At 49.0% G+C, this 6,504-nt stretch overlaps 1 protein-coding gene across 1 annotated transcript in view; it reads right to left on the minus strand.

Annotated features, from left to right (window-relative positions):
* LOC138954200 (uncharacterized) overlaps positions 1 to 474 on the minus strand; it is a 4,532-nt gene extending 4,058 nt beyond the window's left edge. The window contains exon 1 of the mRNA XM_070326101.1: positions 1 to 474. This exon is cut by the window's left edge and continues 1,534 nt beyond it. The gene's annotated coding sequence lies outside the window, so the exon portion shown is untranslated.
* Positions 475 to 6,504: the final 6,030 nt, after the last annotated feature.

The raw sequence follows: 6,504 nt of genomic DNA on the forward strand, positions 1-6,504 counted from the left end.
CACAGTCATGCAGACGTCACTGTCACTGACACAAGTCATTTCCAGTTCTTTTTACGATGCTGTTCCCTTTTTTGTGTGATAACAGTAGGCACATTTAGAATTCTGTTTTTGGTGTTGAAATTGTGAGTCAAACAGACTTATTTAAATGTAGTTACAGTGTGAAGTGTGAAAACACTAGCTTTAGAAACTGCATGATCATTGTCTACTCCTTGACACTAACATCACCCCGCTGTCACTTTGATCATTAGCGAAGGTCAGTCACACTTGTTTCATATCTGCACGCCATGAGGCGCTGAAATGTGTGAAGTTTTAATGGTAAAAAATAGAAAACCCTCAATTCCAAATACTGCTTACCGGACCCCTAAATGCGACCACCATCGTAAAAAGTACCATCTCACTGTCACTGACACAAGTCATTTCTCTCAGTCAGGTAGACTTCACTGTCACTGACACAAGTCATTTCTCTCAGTCAGGTAGACTTCACTGTCACTGACACAAGTCGATGGTGAAATTCAGTTTTAATTCCTCCCTGGCAGCAGTGTCCACACTGACACCAGTCGTTTCACACCTCTACTTTATACAGTGTCCACACTGACACCAGTCGTTACACACCTCTACTTTATACATTGTCCACACTGACACCAGTCGTTACACACCTCTACTTTATACATTGTCCACACTGACACCAGTCGTTTCACACCTCTACTTTATACATTGTCCACACTGACACCAGTCGTTACACACCTCTACTTTATACATTGTCCACACTGACACCAGTTGTTACACACCTCTACTTTATACAGTGTCCACACTGACACTAGTCGTTTCACACCTCTACTTTATACAGTGTCCACACTGACACCAGTCGTTACACACCTCTAGTTTATACATTGTCCACACTGACACCAGTCGTTTCACACCTCTACTTTATACAGTGTCCACACTGACACCAGTCGTTTCACACCTCTACTTTATACAGTGTCCACACTGACACCAGTCGTTACACACCTCTATTGTATACAGTGTCCACACTGACACCAGTCGTTACACACCTCTAGTTTATACATTGTCCACACCGACACCAGTCGTTTCACACCTCTACTTTATACAGTGTCCACACTGACACCAGTCTTTACACACCTCTACTTTATACAGTGTCCACACTGACACCAGTCGTTACACACCTCTACTTTATACAGTGTCCACACTGACACCAGTCGTTACACACCTCTACTTTATACAGTGTCCACACTGACACCAGTCGTTTCACACCTCTACTTTATACAGTGTCCACACTGACACCAGTCGTTACACACCTCTACTTTATACAGTGTCCACACTGACACTAGTCGTTTCACACCTCTACTTTATACAGTGTGGAGACGAGCTGGGAGATGACACGTCGTCACAACGACACTGACAGAGCTGTTAGTAACCGCTACGTCACGGGATGCACGTCGCCACACGCACCTTGTCCCCCCCCTCTCCCCCTGTGTGCAGACCGACGTACCTGTGAGTGGTTGTACCCTGTAGGATTCACAGTGCACGGCTTGATATGACTAGACTGGAAGGGTCCTTGCAAGTGCGGGAACATTCTGTTTGCAACTTAGAAAATCTTCTCTTTTTCTTTGTTCAGCGTTTTTTTTTTATGCAATGGTTTTTATTCAATTCAACGCGTGACTCAGGGCGGGGATGTAGCTCAGTCGGTAGCGCGCTGGATTTGTATCCAGTTGGCCGCTGTCAGCGTGAGTTCGTCCCCACGTTCGGCGAGAGATTTATTTCTCAGATTTAACTTTGTGTGCAGACTCTCCTCGGTGTCCGAACACCCCCGTGTGTACACGCAAGCACGAGACCAAGTGCGCACGAAAAAACCCTGTAATCCATGTCAGAGTTCGGTGGGTTGTAGAAACACGAAAATACCCAGCATGCTTCCTCCGAAAGCGGCTTATGGCTGCCTAAATGGCGGGGTAAAAACGGTCATACACGTAAAAGCCGTGGGAGTTTCAGCCCATGAACGAACAAACAAACAACGCGTGACTCGCTTAGATGAGGTGTCTTATCGACTTTACACATGTTTAATATGTACGCAGTAAAAGCATTTACAGCCCTTTCTTTAACCCGTGTTGTCTTGTGGATTAAGAGAAGAAGATGGTTTGTTGAATGTGGCCATTAATTCTACACAGCAGCCTTTTCGTCTAAACATTTTGTTTGCCTTTCTACTGAGTGGTATAGATACATTACAATCTCGTGGTTCAAAACAGCGAGGGAACGATCCTGCCGTATGCTAAGTCTTGATCCAGAAAGTCTCTGAAATGTGACGCGGTTGCTTTGAAGAGTGTTTTGTGCTTTCTGTGGCAGCCATTGAACGTTGCCCTTTGGCTGAACGCCATAACACCGTGTCTCTGCCTGGTGTCATCCCAACCTGCCGCATTCCAGCCTGCCGTATCCCACCCTGCCGCATCCCAGCCTGCCGCACCCCAACCTGCCGCATCCCACCCTGCCACACCCCAACCTGCCGCATCCCACCCTACCGCATCCCACCCTGCTGCACCCCAACCTGCCGCATCCCACCCTGCCGCACCCCAACCTGCCGCATCCCACCCTGCCGCACCCCAACCTGCCGCATCCCACCCTGCCGCACCCCACCCTGCCGCACCCCAACCTGCCGCAACCCAACCTGCCGCACCCCAACCTGCCGCACCCCAACCTGCCGCATCCCACCCTGCCGCACCCCAACCTGCCGCATCCCAACCTGCCGCACCCCAACCTGCCGTATCCCACCCTGCCGCGATGTCGATTTTAGTGTGTGTGTGTACGTGTGTGTGTGTGTGTATGTGTGTGTGTGTGTGTGTGTGTGGAGAAAAGTGCAGTACACCTATGGTTCTCTTTTTCGTATTCCTTATTTCCCCAATGAAAGTCCTGTAAAGCGTAATAGCACAAAAGGTGACCCAGTACAAATCGCCAGTGCGTAGATAGGTCACATAGCAAGACTTTGGTGCCAAGCGGTTAATCGCTTGCACTGGTGGCCCTGGCCCCGACCTGACCCCGAGAGGCAGTTGCTCTGGACTTTACACCTCCTCCCCCTTTCCTTTTGCTCTTAGACTCTCTGTCGGTGCACACACGGTGCTGAGGTCGGCAGACAGCGGACTGACCGCAGCGCGGTCTTTGTTCTAGTACTCCACCCCCCCCCCCCCCCCCCCCGTCCTCTTTCCGCCCCTCCCCAAGATAGGCTAAAGGACAGAAATTGCTGAACTTGCAACTCTCCTAGTTGTACAGTACAGAGTGACGAACGTTTGAGTTCTGGAATATTCCTACCCTTTCTAATGACGTTTTAATCATCTCGCTTTCAGATGCAACGCATTCTTTCTCCCCTTCCTTTAGGTTGCTAAGAATGGAATTAGTGTTCTTTTTACCCTCTCTTTTACCCCCTTCCTTAGTTTGTTTTATTGCTAGGCTTGACGCTTCTTGCTGTCATACTCACAAACGCATACTCTCTCTATATTTTGTTTTGTCATTCTTTTCCTCGGTATTCCTTTTATTCGTATATTCAATACATGTATTCTTTTATTCAGTAGAATGTAGGCGCTATGTTAATCATATATGTGGCTGATGCAAATGTATAAAGACGGATGAAACCGGGGTATGCCGATGTTTTGTTACGGCAATGGCCATTATTGTTTTGAGCACGCAGCGTTTTGCGGGGTTTTTATGGGCATGGATTTGCCGTTTGATATGAACGTCTAGCGGACGTTTTGTATGTTAGAGAGGAAGCATTTTTGCGTGAACATAATTGCTCAGTCTTTGAGAGACAGAGTGTAACTGGAAGTTTTGCAGTTCGTCTGCGTTTTTGTCTACCTACAAGTGTTTGGTATCTACAGATACGTTGTAAGGTTTGTTGTTTAATGACGTATGTGTGTACATCATTTTTATGTGGGTTTTCTTAATAGAAGAACTTTGGTGTATGTTTGAGGAGTTTAACTTCAGTTTGTAAGGAGGCTGGCAGCAGGCTCGGAGCCCTCCACCTCCCCTCCCTTTTGCTCCCGCGCTGCCAGAGCGGGATTCTCATTGGTCCTGCTAGGGTGACGTAGGAGGAAACCCCGTTAGCTATAAAAGACCCCTGTCCCCGTGAGGTCGGGAGACGTGTGAGAGAGTAGGGTGCCTAATAAGTGCCTGAAACATGCGTCTCCCCTGTTTTAGAGTCAGGGTCATCAAAACTACCACGGAGGAGTTGCATTGAGCTGGGTTTAAAGTGGTTCGACCCTACGCCCTATGCTTAGTGCTTCTCCTCAGATTTGCGTGTGGTCCGGATGGTATGTGTGCCTTAGTGCCTGACCTGACAGACCACGTCCTCGATACGCAACTCTTGTCCCACTGGCAATTTTGAGCAGTGCGCGCTGTTCACTTGGTTACCACGAGGCTTATTAGAGTAGTGCGCGCTACTCTAAAGGTTACCCACAAGCAGTGATCGAGTGGCGTCACTCGATTTTGTCCAGGCCCCGAACCCCTGCCCGATTTTTCATCCAGATTAGGACTTAGGTTTTGTTTTCAAAGAGTAAGTTAGATCGCTAGGGTACCTACGGGTCATGCCCGATTTTCCAGCATTGTAAAGACTCAGATTTTGTCTGTTAGTGTAGTGTTTAGACTGTGTTAAAACCAACCTAGATTTTGTATAGATATATTTTCTATGGAAGAACTCACGTAGCCCATGTATGTTTTATGATTGTTGTTTTGGTTTGAATACAATTTGGAACCCTATCGCAACCTTGTCGGCTTTATATTTGGTGTCGGAAGTATTTTGTTCGTCTGTTCGTCCGGTGCGTGTGGTTTGAATGCCATCCTGACAAATGTCCTTTAAGACCGCACGCACAGTAACACCTTAGACGCAGACAGTTTCCGTGAAGCTACCACCGCTCGGCTTTACATTTGGTGTCAGAAGTGGGATCCATGGTCTAGGGTTGGTCACAGTAACAACTGTCTAATCCCACCAACCACCAAACGGTTTTACATTCTAAAGATTGATTTGGTTAATGGAATTCTAAATTTTGTTGGTCCTTTCCCCGTCCCTTGGAACAGCATAGCGCAAACACTAGCGTATTTTGTGTTACTATCAGAGTTAGGTCTTTTTCTTTGTGTGTTTTAAAAAGATGGGGCTGTTAGTGTTCAAAGCTTTAAGCTGGTTTTTCTTTTTGCTGGGCAAACCCTTTTTTTTTCTCCGCTCCCTGAAAATCACCCTTCCTGCTGATGGCTGCGCAGCGAAGCGAGACATCGGACAACGAGGCAGTGTTCCAGAGGGCATGCAGTGCAGTCAACACAGCTGGCAGTACTTCGATGCGGCACCGTCATGGAGCCAGTGGTTGGGAAAGCTGCTGGCATGCATGTACAACACAACACGGTGTCTTGGCAACGAGGAACACGGTCTACACGGCGCTTGGAGGAAAAGCAAGGGACCAGCCGGACAACACAGCAGGGGTCGTCTTCAGTCAACTACACACGAGGGCAGTACAGAGTGGCTTTCCGGTCGGTCTCTCCAACTCGAGACCTGGACTGGGAAGCCAAAGCTGCATACTGTCGGCGACACGATTGACGTGTTACTGGCAGGAGAGCAGAGCAGCCAACGCCAAAAATGCAGCGCTCTGCGTCACGAGGAGACAGCGCCGAAAGAGGAGATTCAGGGACTGACAGCGGTCTTGGAGTCAGTCTCTGTCTCCCCAGATCACAGCGCGCACAGAACAACGGCAGTGGGGGACGAGCAGCCAGCCGGCGAGACAACTACAACTGCAGAAGAAGAGCGAGGGAGGCGACGACACAGCGACAGAGGTGACACGAAGCTTGTCACTGGGGTCCAAGGACGATCGAGCTTTCCTGATGCTGCAGCCTCTGTAACACACGGTCATCCTAAAGTGTGTAACGGGGGCAATCAACAGATGCCGGGCGGGGAAAACCTTCCCTGCTGGCATAGATGTCGAGTTCTGGACAGACAGGGCCACTGTCTGGAACTCGAGGGAAGGAACGTCGCTTCGCTGACCGGCGGAAGCGAGTTCAACAGATGTCCGCCAACATTCAACGGAAAGGCGGATTGGGGGGCGTTCCGAGTTCAGTTCGAAATGTTTGCAGAGCTGAACAGATGGACAGAGGCAGACATGGGTTTTCAGCTTGCTGCTTGTCTACGAGGGTCAGCAATGACAACGCTGAAACTCGTGAGACCCGAAGACAGACGGGAATATGGCTCGCTTGTTCGGGCCCTTGAAGCGAGATTCAGCACACAGATGCACGAGAAAGAACTTTTACGGGCGAACCTTCAGAACAGAACGCGTCAGCAAGATGAAAGTCTGCCTGCGTTAGCGGAAGACGTCAGGCGCCTGGTACAGATAGTCTATCCGGCAGCTAGCAGAGAAGCAGAAGAGGAGCTGACCATCGCTCATTTCACCGACGCCCTCTACCATGACGCAAGGCTGCAGTGGGCGATATTTCAAGCAAAACCACAGGCACTGGAAGAAGCTGTTG

The sequence above is a fragment of the Littorina saxatilis genome, unplaced genomic scaffold (genome assembly GCF_037325665.1).
Source record: "Littorina saxatilis isolate snail1 unplaced genomic scaffold, US_GU_Lsax_2.0 scaffold_867, whole genome shotgun sequence".
Taxonomy (NCBI): Eukaryota; Metazoa; Mollusca; class Gastropoda; order Littorinimorpha; family Littorinidae; genus Littorina; species Littorina saxatilis.